This window comes from Ovis aries, chromosome 2, assembly GCF_016772045.2.
Source record: "Ovis aries strain OAR_USU_Benz2616 breed Rambouillet chromosome 2, ARS-UI_Ramb_v3.0, whole genome shotgun sequence".
Classification (NCBI taxonomy): Eukaryota; Metazoa; Chordata; class Mammalia; order Artiodactyla; family Bovidae; genus Ovis; species Ovis aries.
In genome coordinates, this window is record NC_056055.1 from 7947765 (window position 1) to 7972726 (window position 24962).

A 24962-nucleotide genomic window follows, 5' to 3' on the forward strand; every position below is an offset into this window, starting at 1 on the left:
TCCATCTAGTCAAAGCTATGGTTTTTCCTGTGGTCATGTATAGATGTGAGAGTTGGACTGTGAAGAAGGCTGAGCGCCGAAGAATTGATGCTTTTGAACTGTGGTGTTGGAGAAGACTCTTGAGGGTCCCTTGGACTGCAAGGAGATCCAACCAGTCCATTCTGAAGGAGATCAGCCCTGGGATTTCTTTGGAAGGAATGATGCTAAAGCTGAGGCTCCAGTACTTTGGCCACCTCATGCGAAGAGTTGACTCATTGGAAAAGACTCTGATGCTGGGAGGGATTGGGGGCAGGAGGAGAAGGGGACGACAGAGGATGAGATGGCTGGATGGCATCACCGACTCGATGGACGTGAGTCTGAGTGAACTCCAGGAGATGGTGATGGACAGGGAGGCCTGGCATGCTGCGATTCATGGGGTCGCAAAGAGTCGGACACGACTGAGCGACTGGACTGATAGTTGCTTTACAGTGCTGTGGTAGTTTCTGCAATACGGCAAAATTAATCAGCCCCATGTGTACAGGCATCTCCTCCCTTCTGGACTTCCCCTGACCTAGGTCACCGCAGAACGCTGAGTGGGATTCCCTGTGCTATGCAGTAGGTTCTCATTAGCTTCTATTTTATACATAGCAGTGTGTATATGTCAATCCCAGTCTCCCAATTTATCCCATCTCCTCCTTCCACCCTCAGTATTCATACATATGTTTTCTATGCCTGTGTCTCTATTTCTGCTTTGCAAATAAGCTCATCTGTACATTTTTAGATTCCACATATAGGCATTAATATATGATACATGTTTTTCTCTTTCTGGCTTACTTCACTCTATATGACAGTCTCTTAAGTCCATCCATGTCTCTGCACATGGTACAATTTTGTTCCTTTTTATGCCTGAGTAATAATCCATTGTATCTGTGTGCCACAGAAACTCACGAAGACTATTAACATTGCACTAAAATATCTTGCTTATAAATTTAATTTAGAAAACTAACATGTACTGAGGTGAATAAAATGGTTATGATATTTAGAAAATACATATCAGAAAGATTTTTGTCATAGATACAACTGACATTCATATCTTATTTTACAGTCTATAGAATACCCAGTTATTAACTCATTCCCTCCCCAGAGCATGAGAAGTCTTATAACCATGATATGATGGATGAATGCATGAGAGGACTTAGGCTCAGAGAACTATGCAGGCTTGCTCAGAATGACACAGTTGGAGGAGGACATACCCAGGAATTAACCTGAAGTCTTCTGCCATTAAATTTTACATTCTCGTCATTACATCATCTGAGAAGGAAGCAGATAAGTGTAAGATTTGGCTGTGGTATTGGAGAAAATTCTTGAGAGTCCCTTGGATTGACAAGGGATCCAACCAGTCCATCCTGAAGGAGATCAGTCTTGAATATCCATTGGAAGGACTGATGCTGAAGCTGAAACTCCAATACTCTTGCCACCTGATGCGAAGAGCTGACTCATTTGAAAAGACCCTGATCCTGGGAAAGATTGAAGGCAGGAGGAGAAGGGGATGACAGAGGATGAGATGGTTGGATGGCATCACCGACTCAATGGAGATGAGTCTGAGTAAACTCTGGGAGTTGGTGATGGACAGGGAGGCCTGGCATGCTGCGGTCCATGGGGTCGCAAAGAGTTGGACACGACTGAGTGACTGAACTGAACTGATACAATTTTTCATAGGCTAAACCTCAGAATAATCAATAGCAAAAAAAAAATCAATGGTTCAATCATTCATTTGATTGCTATGTCTTTAATTCTCCTGATGTGCAGGGCAAATGGCAGGCATATCCAGGAATGCACAAGACAGAAGGTCCCAACCTGCATGGAGCCTGCAGACAAAAAGGGAAGGGGAACACCGAGAGAGCATATGATCTGCTCACTGGCAGGTCCGTTGCAAAGAGTAGACAATTAATTTTGAGATCTATGTTAATGTGTCCCTTTGTTTTGGGCAGTAAATTCCAGGATGAGAGGCACACGTAACCCCAAGGTGCCCTGAGCAAGTGTCTGTAGTAATAGAACAGACATCAGTGAAATGCTGCCGTCAGACTTCTTTCTCCCAGCCCGGTGGTCTCCATGGTCTCATGTCTGACAATGCATCTTTTATTGAAACACACCACATGCTAACTTACCCATGGTTCACCAGAGATTTGTGTAACAAACACACTTAACTGTTTTATTTACTTCCTTTTCAGTCAAAGAAAAGAAACTTACTGGAAACTCTGCAGCCAATAGTCTTTAGAGACATTGAGAAATCTATTTCCCCATTTCTGAAAACGTCAACATTGAATGCAGATGAGGTTTTTTGAAGTTTTTTTTTAATTGAAGTATCATTGATGTGCAATAACTTTATATTAGTTTGAGATGTACAGCGTGGTGATTTAGCAGTTTTACAGATTTTATTCCTTTAAAAGTTATTATAAGACGATGGCTGATTCCCTGTACTCTGTAATACACCCTTGCTGCTTATCTATTTTATAGAGAGTAGTTTGTTGTTCCTCTTAATTGCATACTCCTGGCTTGCCCCTCCTCACTTCCCTCTCCCTTCTGCTAACCACTAGATGGTTTTCTATGCACTGTGAGTCTGTTTCTGTTTTGTCATACACCTTCACTTGCATTATTTTTTAGATTTCACAGTAAAGTGTTATCATGTAGTATTTGTCTTTGATCTATTTTACCAAGCACAATATTCTTAGTAGGACCATCCATATTGCTGTAAATGGCAGCATTTCATTTTTATATAATGGAGTAATATTCCATTATAAATCTTCTGTATCCATTTTTCTGCTGATGGATACTTGGGTTGCTTGCATATCTTGATGGCTGTAAATCATGCTGCTGTGAACATGGGGATGCAGACTTCCTTCTGAATTAATGTTTTTGTTTTATCTGGATTTATACCCAGGAGTGGAATTGCTGGACCATATGGTAATTCTGGGTTTCCCTGGTGACTCAGATGTTAAAGAATCTGCCTGTAATGCAGGAGGCCAGGGTTCAATTCCTGGGTCAGGAAGATCCCCTGGAGAAGGAAATGGCAACCCACTCCAGTGTTCTTGCTTGGAGAGCTCCATGGACAGAGGCACCTGGCAGGATACAGTCCATGGGGTTGCAAAAAGTTGGACATGACTGAGTGACTAATACACGTACATGTGATAATTCTATTTTTAGCTTTTTTGGTTTTTTGAGGAGCCTCCATGCTGTTTTTCATAGTGGTTGTACCCATTTATCAAGTATTTAATTTTTTAATGATTATGTATTAAAATACTTTTTAGGTTTTTGATGTATATGAAATAATATATGTAAGCTTTATGTATGCTATAAAGCATGATAATATAACCAACGCTTTTGAACTTAGCATCCAGTTCAAGGACAAGAACATGACCTTTGATTCATGTCTGCCTGTGTGTTCCTCCACATCCGCATCACTGTTTTGTTATTTGTATGGAAATATTTTATAAAAGTCAAATACTATTCTCTGACTTTTAGCAAAAAGTAGCAATCCTTTTCCCTTTTCATCACTGAGTCTCACTTCCTGAAGACACAATTTCAACATTTTCAAAATATTTCTTTGGGTATTTGCTTCCATTTTCTAAATTATGCAATATCTATTTTTAGTCTTAACTTTCAGTTTAGTTCAGTCGCTCAGTCGTGTCCGACTCTTTGCGACCCCATGAATTGCAGCACGCCAGGTCTCCCTGTCTATCACCAACTCCCAGAGTTCACTCAGACTCACATCCATCGGGTCAGTGATGCCATCCAGCCATCTCATCCTCTGTTGTCCCCTTCTCCTCCTGCCCCCAATCCCTCCCAGCATCAGAGTCTTTTCCAATGAGTCAACTCTTCGCATGAGGTGGCCAAAGTACTGGAGTTTCAGCTTTAGCATCATTCCTTCCGAAGAAATCCCAGGGCTGATCTCCTTCAGGATGGACTGGGTGGATCTCCTTGCAGTCGTTATCTGTTGATCAGCTATGATAATCTGGCTCCTGTCTTACAGTGTACTCCCTGGCCTTTCCTTTGTACCAATATGCAGCATACACATTTTCCTTCCCTTAACTTTTCAAGATAGTTCTATCACGCTTCTAATTAAATAAACATTTTAGTGTTTATATTATTAGACTGTGTAAATGTTTTCAGAGTTGAGCCATGAAATATAGCAAAATTACTTCCTTTATTTGTATAAATTTTCTTTTTTGGGTTAACAACTGTCTTAATAATCCATTTGTTCAGGAAGTTCTTTTAAGCCTTCAAATATCTACCAGAACAATGAAACTTTATATCTGTTAAAGAAAAGACTGTCTGCATATCTATGTATCAGTCATCTCTATGGGGGTGTGTGTATGTGAGAATGTGCACGTTGCTGCTGCTGAGTCGCTTCAGTCATGTTCCGAACATACATAGGTAAGTAATATATCTGTTTTTCATCTCTTAGAGGTCTTCCTCCTGGAGCCCACCAACGTAACTCTAACTTCTCGCCAGGCTTTTTAAACAGCTCTTACCTTAGATATTCCCTTTATCGTTATCCTGGGTTCTTTTATCTTCAGTATAGAAGCTATGATTTTCTGAATCCCAGTCTTGTCTTGTTTACATTTTGGTGCCTTATTTTATCAGGGCATCTGGGCTTCCTGCGTAATTTTTTAGCCCTTGCACATTTCAGCCAGTCCTTATTTTACTTTTACATTTGAATATGAATCTAGAAATTTAGATGTTAGAAATTCTTTACAATTGTAAGAACATTTTTACATTTTGAGAATTGTGGTAGCGTTTTGAGGCCCCAAACATTGTATGTGAACCTGATTTCTTCTATTCTCCAAAAATTTTGTATTCTTCCCAACATTCTCAGTATTCCTAATCTTTGCCATGTTGAGCCTTGATTTATATAATTATTTCACATTCTTATGCATATTTATTTCTTCCCCTCCATGATTATATATTATGTATACATAAATAATATATATGTGAAACTGAATCACTTTGCTGTACAGTAGAAATTACCACAAGATTGTAAAATCAACTACACTTCGATAAAATAAATTTTAAAACAAATAATAAAGAAATCTATTTGAATAACAATGATAAAAAGAAATATATCTCTAGCTTTAGAATGCAGAATTAACTATAGTATGGCAAGAGTAAAAGTTATAAGTTCAGATGAAAGGGTGCTACTGATGCCCAAGAAAAAAATATAGCATGTTTATCGTGTATGAGAGAAAAATGGATTAATTTTAGAAGTGGTAGGTAGAAACAATTCAAAGGGAATTGTTGATGGATTAGATCTGAGATAAGACAGAAAAAATGAGGATTACTGTTCATTCATTCATTTGCCTAAAAGTCTGAGTGCAAGTTACTTTCAGTAGGGAATATATGTAGTAAAGCATATTGAGACAGGAGAATATCAATAATTTCAATTTAGACATACGTGTAGGTCATTCAAGTTGAAATTTCTTGTAAGAATTGGATGTACTTTTGAGCCAGCAGTTCTTCTGTATTTCAGGTGAACTTAAAATGATAAACATAACAGGGTTAAATTGGATCCACAAGAGTAGATGAGATGACTCAAAAAGAGTATGACTCTTGAGAAGGAATATGAGCCTGGACTTCTCTGAGAAAAACCAGCATTTAGAAGACAGCTAGAGGAAGAGAAACCTCTAGGGAAGTCTGTGACAAAGTCACTAGAGAAACAGGAAGAAACCAGGTCAACCGAGTTGTAATGATGGAAAAGAAATAGCATTTTGCAAGAGGAAAGGGATGGTTGATTAAATAAAGAATCAAAAGGTGCCCAAAGATTCAGCAACTGTTAGGACCAAACTGAAGCCAAGACAGGCTCTAAGGGGCAGGCTCGGCCTGAGGAAAGCTGAGGCTCTGGGAACTCTCGCAGGCAGTGTAGCTAGACCAATCAGAAAAATCCCCGTAGCCCCCGCCCGTGCCAGACCCGAGCCAATCCAGATAGGGATGCGAGGTTTAAAAGTCCCGTGTGTGCGTACAGTTTAACCAATCAGCTATGCTGTTACAGAAACAAAGAATCGTCTGGATAAAAGTATATATGATTCAGAGCTCGGGGCCCTTGTCGGATTCCACTGTGCTGGGCCCTGGCTCGAGCTAGTAATAAACCCCTTTATGCTTTTGCATTGCTGTGGACGTCTTATTCTCTCAGTTTTGGGGACTCGGACTCTGGGTATAATACAACTAAGAGCTCAGTGATCTTGTTGAAAAAGTTTCAAGGGAAAAGGGGGAGATGCCTAATTGAAGAGGTTTGGAAAGTGAGAAGTGGAGTTAAGTAGACTGCTAGTGTAGACAAGATTTTCAAGAAGCTTGGCTAAGGAGAGGGAAAAGTGAACTGGAAGATATACAGGTAGCAGAGGGGGAGGAGGAAGAGCTGCTCTAGACTGCTTGTAGGGAGAGAACTGAACATGTTAAAAATGTTGAAAACATCCACTGGGGAGGGAGAGGTAGAGAATGAGATAGGGATAGGTACAAAAAAGGAATTTGAAAAGTCAAGTGTTATGTAGCTCACATTTATGTAGAGACTTTCTTCTCTTTTCCTCTCTTTATTTATTTCTTGAGATGAACAGAACAAAGATGGGAAGATGGGTATACATAAAGCTAAATGTACAGGTTAGGTTGCAAACAATTGAGGACACTTATTTCTAATGTTTTTATAATGTTTGTTAAAAGGAAGTGAAATAAACTTCTACAAGTAGGGTGGCAGGCAAAATGTAGAAATTTTGCAATAATTATTGTGAAGAAAAGGAAAAGAAAAGAAAACGTTACTGAAATTGGCTAGAACAGTGAAGGGTTAACCATAAACTAACGGTCATAATTTCATAATGACATCACATTTCTAATGTTGACATCTGACATCACAAGAAAAATGTTGGTTTTGCAGCCACAAAGAGCTGGATCTGAATTCTGTTCAAAAGTATGACACTAAGTAAATTAATTAAATTTCTTGAGTCTCCATCTTATCATCTGTACAGTGGGGTAATTTTATCTACTTTGCAGATTTAGACATTAACAGTCCTCAGCACAGAGTGGCTATTATTTTTTATTAATATATTCTTTCTTTTGATGAATATCCATGATGTATTTTGTTCCAAGTTAAAAAAAAAACAAAAACGTATTCTCCAAAAATTACTGAGGACATTTACTTTTTTCTATGTAAGTATAAAAAGTAGTCCTGATATTGTTTTGCAGAGATATTAACTCCTTATTATGTTACTGTTTACTGAGGCAAACTAGATTTAGTGATCAAATATGTTTAGGAACTGTTTCTTCACATTTACATTACAGTGTAGAGATGGGTTTCTTTGCTGCGAGACTTACTGTCTGTAACATACGCGTGTGTATTGTGAGTGTTCACAAGAGACGCACAATGTGTGACAACATCCATGCCTAGTGGTAAAGAATCTGCCTTCAGTGCAGGAAACACAGGAGACTTGGGTTTGATCCCTGCGTTGGGAGGATCCCCTGGAGTAGGAAATGGAAACCTACTCCAGTATACTTGCATGGAAAATCCCACGGACAGAGGAGCCTTGCAGACCACAGTCTAAAGGGTTGGAAAGAGTCGGACATGGCTGAGCAGCAAAGCAAAGCACATTCTTTTGGAGAGGCAACACAAGGGACCCATGTTCTGCAGAAATCTTTAGTAAAGACTCCTTCTGGCCAGGGGCCTCTTTTAAGATGATAGACAAGATTATCAAAACCTAGTTAATGGCAGAAAAGAGAAATCTATACTCCCATCATTGCAGCAGCATTCACAATAACCATGACAGAGAAACAATTGAACTGTCTGCTGATAAGTGAATGGGTCAAGTAACTGTGAGCTAAATACGTTATTCACCCACAAAAAAGCAAGTCCTAATACTTGTGACAACGTGGATGAACCTAGAGGACATTATGTTAAGTTAAATAAGTCAGATATGAAAGATAAATACTGTATGTTCTCACTTGCATGTGGAATCTAAAAAAAAAAGGTTGAAGTCATAGAAACACAGACTAGAACGGCAGTTCCAGGTGGTGGGAAAAATGAAAAGAAGTTAGCCACCGAGTACAGACTTCCAGTTTTAAAATAAATTTGTTCTGGACTTCCTCAGCACTCCAAGGATTCCATGCTTCGACTGCAGGGGGCCCAGGTTCAGTTCCTGGTCAGGGAATAAAGACCCAGCACAACAGCAACAACAACAAAAAAAGATGAATAGGTTCTGGAGATGTAACATACAGCATAGTGATTTTAGCTAATAATGATGTATTGCATACTTGAAATTTGTAGAAAAGTACATCTCTAGTGTTCCCATTCCATAAGATAAAAAGGCAATGAATTGAGGTGATGGATATGTTCATTAGCTTGTGATAGTCATTTCATAATGTATAGGTTTATCAAAATATCTTGTTGTGCACCTTAAATTCATGCAATTTTTGTCAATTTTGCCTCAGTAAAGCTGGGGGGGGGGCGGAGAATAAATGGTTGGATGCTCATTCATATCATTGAGAATCTGGGAATCAGTAGTTTCTAAATTTGTTTGTTGACATGTTTACTCTTTCTCATCTGTCTCTCGTGCATACATTTAGCAGAGGCATGCTGGCTTGCATTGCCAGCATTAACAAGAGGCTGTTGTTAAATGTTCAGGAATCTTGTGAGTCAGCTGATGTCTTGTTGATATTTTGAAAATGACCTCGGTGGGAGCATTTACACTACAGAAACTGGCAAACAGGACAGATCCCAGCTTCCTTTTCAGAGAGCCTGTAACAGCACGCCACTGACGCCGAGTTCAGGTAGGACAGTATTAAAATGAACTTGACATGTTTTTTCACACTTGAGGGTCTTAGTTTCTGGCGAGGGGAAAACAAGAAATGTACCCAAATGAATATAAAATGTAATGGAAAGTGATTCTCAGTCCTTAGAGCAAACAGCAGCAGTGGAAAACTACCTATGTGCTGGCCGTTGCTGGACGTGCTCCTAGTTTGTTGCTGGTCTTTAGTCCCTAAGTCATGTCCGATTCCTTCAGCCCCATGGACTGTAGCCACCCCCCGGGCTCCTCTGGCTCTGGCGTTACCCAGGCAAGAATACTGAAGTGGGTGGCCATTTCCTTCTCCAGGGGATCTTCCTGACCCACATCTCCTGCACCGGCATTCAGATTCTTTACCTCTGAGCCAAAAGGGAGTCCCTATTCCTAATTTACTTTCTGTCAAATTCTTGAAGCCAACTTGATGAAGTAGACATGTTATTATCCTTGTGTTGTTAATAAAGAAGGTGGCGTAGAAAGCATATATATATATATATATACACACACACACACACACACACACACACATATATATAAATTACATAGTTAGTAGGTGGCAGAGTCATAAGTCTAACTCCGGGTGTCATCATCTGGTACCCAAGCCACCGGCGCTGTGTCAGGCCCCATCTTCCAGGCACTTAAAGGGGTCAGCTAAAGCAGCGGGGCATTCTGAGGTGGGGAAGAGGGAGGAGCACAGCGGCGTTTTGCGAATCCTTCGTCTCTGCTTGCAAGGCGGGGACACAGCCCCTTCTCCCCACCTGCACTCCCTGCGTGAGGTGGAAGGAGTGAGCTGAGGTGAACCCTGTCCTTAGAGGCCTACACTCCAATTGTCCTTCTCTCTGGCCAGCCGCCAGATCCCCTGCGCTAGTCCATGTCGTTTTTCTCTGAGGTATGCACAAAGTAGAGGTTACTCATGTCACATCTGTTCTTGCTTTGTGGGTCCTTTCAGAAAAAAAAAAAAACAAAATCCCCAACTTTATTTTCCAAGAGAGACCCTTTAAGAAGGGCCGGATGCAGGGGTGGCCGGGGGGGACCCTGTGCACATCCTTAAAAGTGATCTTTCCAGCTTTAGCATTCATAAAGCATACCTTGGCATTTCTGTTCAGACTCTAATGACTCCCCCTGACCTCTGTTCTCAGGTTTAGAATTTCAAAAACGTCACAATGTTACATTCCTTCTCTGCAAAGGAAATCAGACCTGCATGTCTATATTACACACCCAGATGCAAAATCTTCAGAGAGGACTGCCTTTTCTATGCTTTTTCACCAGAACAGCTTCCCACTTTAAAGCAGCCTTGTGTTTTTGAGTCCTGGCATTTTCAGCAAAAGCCTTTCTTCTGGTTAGGGACCATGTTTGAAATGAGTAGTGTTTTGTTTTGTTTTTAATGGAGACATTTCCTGGATTCTTCCATATCATCTTATATTTTCTCTCTTTGAAAATACTCAAGGTACACAGCTGGAGGTGGTTATAAGCAAATTCTATGTCTGTGAATCAATTCATAATTGAAAGTAAACTTAAAAAAAAAAAAGTGGATAAATTTTCTGGGCAAGGCCCACAGGACTCCATGCAATGGGGCAACCTGTCTGGCCATAGGGCTGATTTCTGAAAATCTGATTTCTTTTCCTTCTCTCTTATGGAGGATTTGTAGTAATTCAATTAGTAGTAGGTTGACATGTAGAGAACTCATGACAATGTAGAGCAAGGTCCTTTATCCTTGGTGGGACAGGGAGCCACTGAAGTGCCCAGGGAGGAGAGTACAGTACGACCTCTGTTTTCTGGTTTTAAACAGTTTGCTTTATTTATTTATTTTTATTTACATATGTATCTTTGGCTGTGCTGGGTCTCCACTGTGGCTCAAGCCCTTCTCTGGTTGCAGCGAGCAGGGGCTGCCCTTTTTTCGGGGTGTCGGCTTCTCATTGCGGTGCCTTCTCTTGTCTCTGAGCCTGGGCTCCAGAGCACACAGGCTTCAGAAGCTGTGGTTTGTGGGCTCTGGGAGCAAGGGGCAAGGGGCAAGGGCTTAGTTGCCCCACGGCGTGTGGAATTGTCCCAGGCCAGGGACTGAACCTGTGTCCTCTGCATTGGAAGGTGAATTCTTAACCACTGGACCACTGGGGATGTCCTGACCTCTGTTTTCATGAGGCTGCTTCTGGTAACTCTGGAGTGAGTGTGAGGAGACCCTGAAAGGAGGGATCAGATAGAAGTGGAGGAAATAAGACATCACTCACTTTCACAGCCAGATGAATTGGGAGTGAAGACAGGTCTTCCTTCCAGTCAATCTTGACTGCCCTACTGGAAACAATCTCTTGGCTCTGAACTTACTGTGAAGGCGATGGAACATCCCTGCCTCATTGCCCTGGGTAGCCAGATCTCTCTCCTTTTTAAATTTAAATGTATTTACTTTTAATTTGAGGATCACTGCTTTACAATGTCGTGTTGCTTTCTGCCACACTTCAGCGTGAATCAGCGGCAGGCATACATATGTCCCCTTCCTCTTGAACCCCCCTCCCACCACCCCACCCTGTGGGTTGTCACAGAGCTCTGGATTTGTGCCTCCGGTGTCATACAGTGAATTTCCATCTGGTAATTTTGCGTCTGGTAACGTATGTTTCCATGCTGCGCTCTCAATTTGCCCCACCCTCTCCTTCCCCCGCTGTGTCCACAGGTGGGTTCTCTGTGTCCCCATCGCTTCCCTGTGCCATCTTTCTGGATTCCATATGTGGGTGCTATATACGATATGATAATTGTTTTTCTCCTCTGACTTACTTCACTGTGTATAACATGCTCGAGGTTCATTCACCTTATTAGCACTGAGGCAAATGCATTCCATTTCATGGCTGAGTAGTATTCCATTTAGTTCTATTTTTAATGCACTTATGCCTTGTCTTCCCGTCTATTGAAGTTCTTTGTGGGCAGGGAACATGCTTTGCAATTATATATGTCCTCTTCTTTAGAGCATTGCTTTCTACTCAGGAAGTATTTTTAGAGCTTCTGTTTATTTATTTAAACATTTTTTTTAATGTGAACCATTTTTAAGTCTTCATTGAATCTGTTATGGCATTTCTTCTGTTGTATGTTTTGGTTTTTGGGCCATGAGGCATACGGGATCTTAGCTTTCCCGTCAGGGATCAAACCCACACTTCCTTTACTGGAAGCAAAGTCTTAACCACTGGACTTTCAGGCAAGTCCCTGGATCTATTTTGACAAATAAAAGTTGTACATATTTAAGGTATACAGTGTGATGTTTTGATGTATGTGTGCATGGTAAAATGATTACCACAATGAAATTACCATAGCCGTTACCCCCCCGCCCCATAGCCACCATTTTTGGTGGTAGGAAATGGGAAGAACACTTGTGATTTACTCTCTTAGCAAATTTCAAATATACACGGTTATCAGTTGTAGTCACCAGGCTGTACATTAGAATGCGCTCATCTTATAACTGAAAGTTTGTACCCTTTGATTAATATCTCCTCTTCCCCCCCACCCCCTAGACTCCTTGGTATTCACTGTTCTACTCTGCTATGAGTTTGACTTTTTTTTTTAGATTCTACATTTAAGTAAGATAAGTATTATTTTATTTAACAATTACTGGTAATTCTCTCATCCTCTCTCTTTCTCCTTCCCCTTTTCCCACTCTTAACAATTTGCATAGAACGTACTTGATGATTCATTATCAAGATACCTCTGAGGTCTTCATTTCCATTTATTTGTTCAGACAGCTCCATTCAATGGAGATGAAATGTCTGAGTTTCTATTTCTACTTTTGTGACCTCTCTTACAGGATTCATGGCAAATCATTAACCAATTTGTGCCCCAGCATTCTTGTCCGCTAAATACAATGATTAAGTTAAATATAGAGCTTAAATGAGAGCTTAAAACAATGCCTGGCATGTATAATTTGCTTTCCCTTCCCAAATTTTCCTGTAACCTTTCAGTCTGTCTCATGCCAATCACTTCATCACCCTTTGCCCTTTTGTCTTTTGGTAGCTGTCATCCTTACTTTCTTACATGGAAACAAAATAAATCAATACAAAGCAATTTCATTTTAAGTAAGATATGTTTGGTTGGGAAGGGATGATGTTTTGGCGAATTGTACCACCTGATTTTGACAGATGATTAAAATACAGTGCCCGGTCTTCATTTTCTGAACCAGTTACTTAGACACATTTGTATCCTGCAGCAATTTGAAAACAAGTTGATCTTCACGAAATAGGATATGGTTTACCCAAAGAGAGGACAATTGGAAAGAGAGTTATGGAGTGCCATTCATCTTGTATTCCTCAGTCAGAGTAACCCAGACAATGTATGCATGTGTTCATTTATTCAGCATCCATTTATCAAATACCTTTTTTAAAATTTAAATTTATTTATTTTAATTGGAGGCTAATTACTTTAAATATTGTATTGGCTTTGCCATACATCATCATGAATCTGCCATGGGTGTACACGTGTTCCCAATTCTGAACCCCCCTCCCACCTCCCTCTCCAGACCATCCCTCTGGGTCATCCCAGTGCCCCAGCCCCTTTAGAGGCTCCTGACTCAGCAGTGGGTGCTAAGGTGACTTTAAGATGAAAGATAGCGTCTTTAAGCCAAAGGTTTCCATCCAGTAAAGAAGACAGCTGCATGAAAGCCAAATGACAGTGCAGTGGAAGGGTTTTCTGCTGTGGACACAGGATGCTCTGAGAACACAAGATAGAAAATATGACACCAAGGAAGTTTCCCAGTGGGTGTGGTGAGAATATGAATGGAGGCAATAAAACCTCCTGCAGGGTCAGCGCTGAGAGGACCCTTACAGGCCTTGTGGCCCCAGCTGTCCTGCTGAAGACCAAAGGCAACCAAAGGCTAGAGAAATACCCAAGAATTACCCAAAGAAATACCTAGGAATTACCCAAGGAATACCCAAAAAAGAAATACCCAAGAATCACCCAACAAATATCCAAGAAATACCCTAAAAATGCAAGAGATTTGTATTTTTGTACAAATCCTGTGACACCTTCCAGGAAGCTGGAATGAGGAGGATCTTCTCAATTAACACCTAAGTCTGTGGGGTGTGGGCAGATGTTACAGGTCAGGTTCTCTGGGCAGACACAGAGATGGAGTTTAGAACACAAGGTGCTTCTTGAGGATCGATGCCTGTGAAAGGAGGAGGAAGGTGTGAAGTGTGGGACTGAGAGAGGGAGAAGTCTCCACCAGGCCAGAGAGGAGCTTGTCCGAGTGTCTCACATTAGACCAAAACGGGAAGACGTAATAGTCGCCTGGCTCAGTCTCTGGGTGTAGACTCTTCCAGGAGGGTCCATTTCCCGTGAGGCAGTTCTCTGCAGTCAAGATGGGTTTGGGGTTGCTCCCAGTAGGACACACTCTGCCAGCTCCATCAACGGTCCCTGGGTAGCCTGACCTTCTTTAAAAGGGGACTGGAAGAGCACATCTCTATGCCTACTAGAACTGAACTGGACTCAAGTAATATTTACTGAAGACTTACTATGTGCCAGACAGTGTGTCTAGCCGTTTTACATACATTATTACCTCATTCAAGTCTCCCAGCCTTTCATGGGAAAGGGTCATTATGCCATCTGTAAATTCACAAATAAGTGGGCTAGCCTCTTCCTTGCTATGAAAATGTCAGTAGCAAAACCACCTTTCAGGTGAGCCTCCCAAGGCATCTGGGGCATATGCTAACATCATCTGTTTCTGAAATCAGCAATAGACGTTACAGCAACCATGTATCTCAGGAGAGAGCTGAGATGGAATCAGGTTATGGTTTTAAGACAAACTATCAAATCTGAGTCAAAGGGGCAAATGTCCCTGTCAATTCCATTTCCTCCCTGAGGAGTTTACAGTGATCACCAAGGAAACAGATCATTTTTATCATGCAATTATAAGCTCCAACTTTAGGAAGAGACCCCTGCAAAGGGCCACCCTAATCCCTCCCTCCAGTTCAGGAGCCTTGTGTATAAGGTTCTAGACAAGAGCTCCCTCTAGGTCATCACAGAGCACTCAGCTCAGCTCCCTGTGCTACAGAGCAGGTTCCCACCAGCTATCTGCTTACACATGGTGGTGTATTACACAGCAGGTTCCCACCAGCTATCTGCTTACACATGGTAGTGTATTACACAGCAGGTTCCCACCAGCTATCTGCTTACACATGGTGGTGTATATATGTCAATGTGACTCTCTCAATTCATTGCATCCTCTTCTTTCCCTGCACCCTCTCCCTGCCCCACCCCATGTCCACTCTTCCATTTTCTAAGTCTGTGTCTCTATTCCTGCCCTGCATTGAATATTTCTGCATTGAATAAAGCTGGACGCTCATAGCCTCATCGCACAGCCACTCCTGATCATGGTTCTGCTACTCTATGGAGTCACACAGATGAAAATCAACTTCTCTTCCCTTTGGCTGTCTTTGAAGATAAGTGAGAGCAGCTTTGATGCAAACTTCTTTCCCCCAGTTGCTAACCCTGACTCTGGCCCTAACTCTGGCCTTCATTTACTCACTCAATGTGCTCAGGTTTCCTTCTTCATTCCTATGATGGATATAAGTCTATTCACCTAATAGGATTGTGGACTTCAGTAAAACTGTGCCTATACATGGTATTGCTGCTGCTGCTGAGTCACTTCAGTTGTGTCCAACTCTGTGCCACCCCATAGACGGCAGCCCATCAGGCTCTCCCATCCCTGGGATTCTCCAGGCAAGAATACTGAAGTGGGTTGCCATTTCCTTCTGCAATGTGTGAAAGTGAAAAGTGAAAGTGAAGTCGCTCAGTCGTGTCCGACTCCCAGCGATCCCATGGACTGCAGCCCACCAGTCTCCTCCGCCCATGGGGTTTTCCAGGCAAGGGTACTGGAGTGGGGTGCCACTGTCTTCTCCGATACATGGTAAGCACTCAATAAACAAGAGTCACTATCATCACTCTCATTAGTTTTACATTTCTGCTCAGTGGCTCAGTCATGTCCAACTCTTTGCAACCCCATGGACTGTACCGCGCCCCCCCCCCCCCCCCCCCCCCCCCCCGCCCCGCTGGGTTCCTCTGTGCATGGGGATTCTCCAGGCCAGAACACTGCAGTGGATTGCCATGCCTTTCTCCAGGGGATCTTCCCAACCCAGTGAATGAACCCAAGTCTCCGGCATGGGAGGCAGATTCTTGACTGTCCGAGCCACCGAGGAAGCAGGTCTCACATTTATCCTCATGGTAATCCTGATGCTGAAAGAATTAGAAGCCTGATGATTTAATTTATATGAACACAGTTCTTCAGTTACAAAGGTCATTATGGATTTCATTTGTGGCTTTTTTTTTTTTTTTAAACGGAATCTGTGGTGGATCTAGGTATGGTGCTCCATCTCTGGGTACATAAGATTGCTTATGGGGTTACAAGAACTCCCTGTATTCTATTGCTTTCTAATTGGCATATTTAAATGCATTGGATAATTTAAATTCATATCCCTGTGTCGAGTGGAAGGAAAATGAGACTTGGAGTGATGACCTCCTGCAAAGTCACACTCATGCACATGTCAGGACCAACACTTAAATTTAGCAGCGCTCTCTCTTGTATACCGGGCTTCCCTGGTGGCTCAGCTGGTAAAGAATCTGCCTGCAATGGGGGAGACCTGGGTTTGATCCCTGGTTTGGGAAGGTGCCATGGAGAAGGGAACAGCTACCCACTCCAGTATTCTGGCCTGGAGAGTTCCATGGACAGAGGAGCCTGGTGAGCTGCAGTTCATGGGGTCACAAAGAGTCGGATATGGCTGAGCAACTTTCACTTTTTTTTGTACACCAGGGACACTTCAGAATAAATGGCTTGTGGTCTTCTTGGAAAATCTTATGGATGCCCTCCCTAGTGCTAGAGGAACCCACACACACACATTCATTTTTGTTTAATTGCAGAAGATATATATATATATACCCTAAAATGAAAATTCCTCACTCAAAGACACTGTGATTGATAGCCTTAGTAATTCTGAAATCAAGCTAGCAGGGAATCATTCCTGTGATCTGTCTCCTGGGCAGTCAGAGTAGAATTGGTGAAGAAGTGAGTGGTGAATCCATTGTAAGACAGTCAGTGGAAAATTTCACATCTCTTCTATATTAGGAGAGGCTAATATTCTTGGAATAAAGAATGAAATCAGGGACACTCAGAACAGAGCTCCTAATTTTAAGACTAATGCATGTTCTGTTAGCTGCATATGTCAGAACACTCTGATTCATAACTCTGTGAGGCCCAGAGTGATCTGTCCCAAGGGATAGCAGAAATAGAAGAGGAAAAAAAAAAGATGCTTTGTGATGTCTTTGGCCAGGCCTAGACACATGGAAATATTTGTTTATTTCATATGACCTGCAGTTATTTTAGCCATCTTACCACTGCTGCTGCTGCGCTGAGTCGCATCAGTCGTGCCCGTCTCTGTGCGACCCCATAGACGGCAGCCCACCCGTCTCCCCCGTGCCTGGGATTCTCCAGGCAAGAACACTGGAGTGGGTTGCCACTTCCTTCTCCAATGCCTGAAAGTAAAAAGTGAAAGTGAAGTCGCTCAGTCGTGTCTGACTCTTAGCGACCCTGTGGACTGCAGCCTCCCAGGCTCCTCCATCCATGGAATTTGCCAGGCAAGAGTGCTGGAGTGGGTTGCCATTGCCTTCTCCGTTAGAATTATCTAAATCAAAGGCATTTTTTTCTCTTTCTGAAACTGTGATTAAGAACTGCTCAGTTCTAGCTCTCTCTCTTCCTCCCTGTCTCCAGATCTTCCCGCTCTCTTATATCTTCCATGTAAGTCTTGCCCAAACTCAGGACCTCCGACACAGTTTCAGTCTTTGGAACTGGTTAAAAACACAGGTTCTTATGCTAGTGGGGAAATGGGAAGAAGGGATAGTTAGGGAGTTTGGGATAGACATAAACACTCCAGTATATTTAAAATGGGTAATCAACAAAGTCCTACCGTATGGCACAGGGAACTCTGCTCAATGTTATTTGGCAGCTTAGATGAGACAGCAGTTGAGGGATACATGTATATATATGACTGAGTTCCTTTGCTATCCACCCAAAACTATCACAACATTGTTAATTGGCTCTACTTCAAAATAAAATTAAGAAAAAAAAACTTAAAAAGTACAGGTTCCTCACCATCAAAACCCAGGTTAACATAAAGTTTGGCAGTGAGTCCAGGCATCTACATTTATAATTAGTTGCTTCACAGTTTCTGTGGCTTAGTCATGTTTGAGAACCTTCTCTAAGACATACCAGTTAGCTCTGTACAGCTGTCTAACCTAGAATATAACGTGCTAGCTGTCCTCAGTAGCTCTTTTGCACCATGAAAATCTCAGCACGACTATCTAGGCTTTCATGAGTTTCCACAAGAAGTCCTACTACAGCCTGCATTTTTCACTTCTTAGATATTTTACTGAAGATTTATGAGGTTCTGAGAAAGAGAAATGTAGTATGGCAACAGCTTTTCGCTTGGAACAACCCATTAGACATATCTCCTTTCCTAAGGGTCTCCTCACCCCAGCCCTATCTAGGTCACACCCATCTCTTGAGGCTAAGTTTCCTGCCAACCAGTGCCAAGCTTTTCTCTGGTCTTCCTCTCTAATTATGCAGTGAAAGTGAAAGTCTCTCAGTCGTGTCTGACTCTTTGTGATCTCATGGACTATGCAGTCCATGGAATTCTCCAGGCCAGAATACTGAAGTGGGTAGCCTTTCTCTTCTCCAGGGGATCTTCCCAAACCAGGGATCGAGCCCAGGTCTCCCCACATTGCAGGTGCCTTCTTTACCAGCTGAGCCACCAGCGAAGCCCATAAGCATGCAGAGTAGACTCTTTTTTCCTTATGATACCTGGAGTCAACCAGAGATGACTCCCACTATAAAGGCATCTTTCAAAACAGAAGGGGTCTCCCTTCCCAAAGGCAATTCATGTATCAGTTTTCCTGAGGACACAAACCTCTCCAACTCATTACAAGTCTACTGTAGTTACGTCCTTCACCTGCCTTACACCTTCCATCGTCCCACCATACATAAATGGCTGATTCTTACCTGTGCCTGCATGTTACATTTATCTAGAGAGTTAAATATTAAAATACTGATGCCTGGGCTGCAATATGGACCATTAACGAAATTTCTGAAGAATAGGCCCCAGTGGAGATAATTTTTAAATGTTCCCAGGTGATTTTTATATACAGCCAGGATTGATAACTACTCCCTGGGTCTGGGAAGATCTCCTGGAGAAGGAAATGGCAATCCACTCCAGGACTATTGCCTGGAGAATCCCAGGGACAGAGGAGCCTGGTAGGCTACAGTCCATGGGGTCGCAGAGTCGGACACGACTGAGCGACTTCAACTTAAAAACTCCAGAGACCTGAACTGGCCTGGGTTTCCTTTCATAATCCAGCCTTAACTTTCACTTCTAGGTTTATATCCTCCGTGCTGTTTCATCACGATTTATGTATCCGTCAAAACTCTGGAAGGTCTCCTACTTGAACTTTCAAGTGTCAATTAAAATGCTTCCATTAAGCCACCCCACTATGAGGAAGCAGTATCCTCTTCCAACCCCTCCAGCTCTTTGATTTTATTTATGCCACACTCGTCACAAGCCTGTTCTATCTCATATTAAATCTTTCATATTCGTGCACCTTCCTCTCCATTAACTCATCAGCATTCTTTATTATAAGACATTAAAATTAGCATTTTCTATTCTCATCGCTATATTAATACAACCTGAATTTGATGAATAGTCTTTATTAGTGGGAAATTCAAACACCCACCACACTACATTTACAAGACCTAGTTTCCTGTGCCTCACAAGAGACAGCAAAATTAGGTGTAAAAATGGTGAAATCCAAAACAGGTGACTTCAAAATTGACAGAGATCTTTAAACTCTGGAGCTGAAAGGACCTTAGAGATCACTTACTTTTATAACTTTACACAGATCAATACAACAAAGATCAGTGAGGGGAAGGAAATTCCTAAGCTCATGCAGGCAGTTAGTAGAGAGCTGGGATGAGACTCCAGGTGATCCTGGTAAACACCATGGTACTCCCTCTACTTTACCAGTTCAAATCATTTTCATTAAAAACATCCCATAGACAGAGTTACTTCACAACCCAAGAAATTTTACTCTGAAAGCAACTAGATGACTTCATACTCTCCCAGAGATGGCTGAAGAAAAGTCAGTTTTGAGACTAGGAACAGCCACAGGTTCTCTGTCCCTCTTATGAGCATCATTGAGCATCCCAATGTACTTTGCATAAAATTTTGCCATTGCTAACAGCTTAATTCATCACAAACACATCTGAATGCATTAAGTAAACATGAGTCAAAACTCCAGCTTAAGTGGGTGCTTTGGAACCTTTCCTCGGAACTCAGATGGGTTTTCACGGGTTGTGATCCAGGGACATGATTTAGCATAAAGAAAATGAGAATAATTAGAGTTCTCTATGTCCCAAGCATGATGCTACATGCTCTAAGGAAAACCAAGGTATTTATGTCATGATAAGTGCCATCTTAAAACTTCTAATATGATTTGGTGAAGACCAATATGAATATTTAATTGCTCTAAAATAAGGCCAGCTGACGAGTAAAAGAATAAATTACCTATGGATGCATAGTGAAGAAAAATATTTGCTATTTAAAGCCAAAAGCGTCTTCTGATGAGAGTTGTTGTTCAGTCACTAAGCTGTGTTTGACTCTTGCAGTCCCATGGGCTGTAACTCACCAGACTCCTCTGTCCACGGGATTTTTCAGGCAAGAATGCTGGAGTGGTTTGCCATCTTCTCTAGGGGATCTTCCCGACCCAGGGATCAAACCCACGTCTGCTGCATTGGCAGGAGAGCTCGTTACCACTGAGCTGCCAGGGAAGCCCTCTCAAAAGAGTAGACTCTGCCAAATGAGGGATGTTTCAGTTGTCCTGAGCACCTTACTGGCTATAGTTATACTAAAAAGTTCTGGAGCTGAATTCAGGGATAAGAACTATGAAGAACCAAACCAGTGTTTGTAGAGAGAAACATTCTTATCTAGAGCTCTTTACTTCACAATTTCCATCTTTTGGGAGCCTTATCAGAAGTCCTAGAACCTGCTTTATTTTCCCTCTAAGTATTTGATTGCCATATGAACCCAGAAAAAGCAACGTGGTGGAGCCATTAGTTCAGACTGTAAATAAAACAATAGCATTTGAGATGGAGATTGCTCTGTGTTATAAATTCAATGCACCAAGTTAGTGCTTAAATTATCCTAGGATTCCCCAGGTGCACTCACCAAGTGTCTTACCAAGGAAGGGTTTTCTTACTTACATGCCATTTGTCCCTCTTGATGGTTGTTGGGTTTATGATGCATTATATGTTATGATCTCTCAGTATAAGTCTTTGCCTCACACACTGGCCTTTAGTCATGACTGAAAGCACTATGGAAATTGTTTTATTTTTCCCTACCATTATCATTTATCTTTTCCTTTACTGCCCTAAAGAGGTGCTAACATGACTCTTAGCAATGCAGGGCAGTTTTTCTTATCTGGCCCTGGGTTTCAGCATGCTAATGTAGGATATTAGGGTGAGGCTAAATTATCCCATTTCTTTAAAAACTGACGCATAAAAGGTATTTCACATGGCAGCACCAACCAGATCCTTTCTGACCAACCCCCACCTCCCCATTGATATTTATGGAGAAACAGGGCTATTGTTGGCTGGTTGCAGAGAGAAAAGTGTCTTTGTCTTATAATTGATATCCTAAAATTCTATAAACATCATGCTCTCTAAAGAGCTATATTTTAGATCTGAATGAGCTCATGTTTTGTACACAAATTTTAGAGAGGCTGCAAGAGGATTTGGAGTTCTGGATAAAAGGCAGGCTTCCAAACATCAGATATTCAAGACTGGGTGTTTGATTTTCTGTGTCTTTATGAAAGCAACTTCAAATACCAGGATTTGAATCAGATATCTCAGAAGGCTATGTTCAATGCCTTGAAATAAAATAGAATAGTGTATTTTGCATTGAAAATATCCATAGCCCAAGAAACTTTACTCAAAAAACAACTAGATGGCATCATTCTCTCTCTGCCTTGGGTGGCTGAGGAAAAGTCAATTTTGATGTAAGAAACAGCTACAAGTTCTTTGTCCCTGTTATAACCATCACCAAGCATCCCAATACATTTTGCAGGAAATCCTGCCATTGATTCAGCCTAATGTATCACAAACACATCTGAATGGATTAAGTAAACATGAGTCAAAACTACACCTCAACTCTGGTTTACGTAAGAATTACCCCCAAAATAATTGAAACCCAGATTTTTGGACCCCCAACCAAAAAGATTCTGATTCAGTGGGTCTGGGGTGAGGCCCAAGAATTTATTTTTCTTGGAAACCCTTAGATTATGGCATAGACTATTTAAGTTTGGTGACAAAATATAAGATGACCCTTCTTTTTCAAATACATATTATTTATTTTCATAATCTTCAGCATATGTAGAAGCTTTTTACAAAGGTTGCCTTTTTAGTTGCTCGAATTAGTCAATATATACAAGCCTCTAGGATTTTGCAACTGTTTCATATAGAAACTCTTTATCTATTGTGGCTCATTTTTCAAGCCTTAGTTTAAAGGACATTTCTCTTGAAAAACCTATCTTCACTTCTTTGTATTACTGAGTTCCCTCTACTGCATTCCTATAGCATCCTGCTGCTGCTGCTAAGTCACTTCAATCGAGTCCGACTCTGTGCGACACCATAGACGGCAGCCCACTAGGCTCCTCCGTCCATGGGATTTTCCAGGCAAGAGTACTGGAGTGGGTTGCCATTACCACTTTATCTATTACCCACTACCCTTTCATATTGTTCATTTAATTGGATGTCTAGCCACTTAGATGGAAATCTTCACAGACTTCTAGACTTTTTCTAGCACTCTTACGATTGTGTCTTTAAAACCAAGCAGTGGAATTACCCCATGATTGTTTCACTATAATTACCTGTCGATTGCTTAAAAGATCTCAAAATTCCGTTCAAGGGATAGGAGAATAATTGATAAAGTTCTGGAAAAGAAATAGAACATTGTAAGGACAGAGCCTGCACAACCCTTTAGAGATTATCTGGTTCAACTTTTCCATTGTGTTGCTGGGAAACTGAGACCTAGAAGAAAAAAATAAGACTGGTCCAACAGGTTTAAACTAGTGCTAACTCATTTCTTATGTCTGCTCACTAGTCAGAACTTTATAAAATGTGTACATCCTTAAAGAGAAAAGAATTCCCTGTCCAACTAGAAACTGCATTAATTCCAAGTGACAGAGACATAACTTGTAACTGGGAAACACTTGTACTTTGCAGAATACAGTTTGGAAATGCTGGCTTTGGCTATTCTCACTGGATGCTCAGTTCCTCTACCAGCCAGGCCACCACATAGTGTCCAGATAGTGTCTACAGCAATGAGGTTCTCTTCAAACCATAACTTTCTCATACAAGTTAACACTTGTATTCTCAGATTTCTCCACCTCGAGAGTATGAAGTGATGGCATGTTGCTCTTATGACTTGAAATTTTCTAGCCCATTGCGCTTTTTAAATATCAAGATCTCAGTTACTCTTCCTTTCTCCCAAATCCTCATGTTATTTCTGTGTCATTGGTGGAGTCTCAAAAGCAGAATGTCACTGGGGACTTGCATGTGGGTGGTTTTTTGAGGAGTGCTCTCAGAAACACCTGTAAAGAACAGAGGGGAGCAGGACCAGATAGAGAAGAAGTGAACTGTAACTTGATAACACGAGGAAGAACTGAAACTCAGCCCTCTGAAAGTGGTCAGAAGCAGAGGGACAGCCACCTCCCTTTGTATCGCCTTCTATTTTTACTTGTTAACCAAATGTTTGCAAGATTGGCTGAAATGATGCTGCTCTGGGGTAGATTCCTATCAATCAGTGTGGTTCTGGGAATAAAGGTGTCAAGGCTGAAATATATCAAGTACTATATTGTAGGTCATACATACACTTTAGTTTATTTATCAACATAGTTTTATGGGGTTGATTTTATAAGATACATATGAGATAAATACCTCTTATTAGGTTAAAAAATGAGATTAACAAAGGTCAGAAATGTTTTGAGAATCTCATACATCTATTGTACCAAGCATAATAACTAAAAATTTGAAACTAAATTTGTCTCATAGCATAACAGCCCGTGGTTTTAACTGAAATCAGTGGCCAAAATGGTGAAGAGACTTGAAACCATTCTCGGTGGGAAACAGCAAAAGAACCAGGGAGTGGTTAACAAGAAGAAGAAGTTCAGGCTTCTGAGAGAAAGAGAGTTATGATCAACATCTTGAAATCTTTGCAAGGCTATCATCTGCACAGAGAGATCCTGTTGAGGAGAACCAGGCTCGCAGCAAGTCAATTGGAGCCAAATGTTAGGACTGACATTCTGACGACTGCAATTGTTGAAAGCTGTGGCAGGGATGCCTATGGAGCAATAGTCATGTAATTATTAAGCCCTTGTTTTTATGCACAGGAAACCTGACTGGGAACATATTATGATCATCTGCTTGATAAACTTATGGTTTGATGAGAGCCTCATTGCTGTAGACACTATCTGGACATTACATGGTGGCCCGGCTGGTAGAGGAACTAAGTATCCAATGATAACAGCCAAAGCCAGTATTTCTAAACCATATTCGGCAAAGTCCAAGTGTTTCCCAGTATGTCAATACGTGGCCTGGAGGAAAATGGCTCTGCAGTCAAATGAGTTAGGGAAACAATTAAAATCAAATCTACTTATATGTAGAATATTTAAGAAATGGTACAGATAAACCTATTTGCAGGACAGGCATAAAGATGCAGAAGTAGATAGCAGACACGTGGACACAGGAGGGGAAGGGAAGAGGGAGGTGAACTGGGGAGTAGCATCGACGCATATACACCGCTATGTGTAAATAGACAGCGGCTGTGAAGTTGTTACATAGCACAGAGAGACCAACTCCGTGCTCTGTGATGACCTGAGAGGTGGCATGGGGGTGGGATGGGAGGGAGACTCAAGAGGGAGGGGATATATGTATACAAGTAGCTGATGCTCTTTGTTGAATAGCAGAAACTAACACAGCATTGTAAGGCAATTATACTCCAATTAGACTGTAATAAAAACAAAGCAAAAATCTTTCATGCTAGACTTTTCAGAACTTTGCACAAAGCCAGTATGGATCACTAATACAGTAGGCACTGATTCATA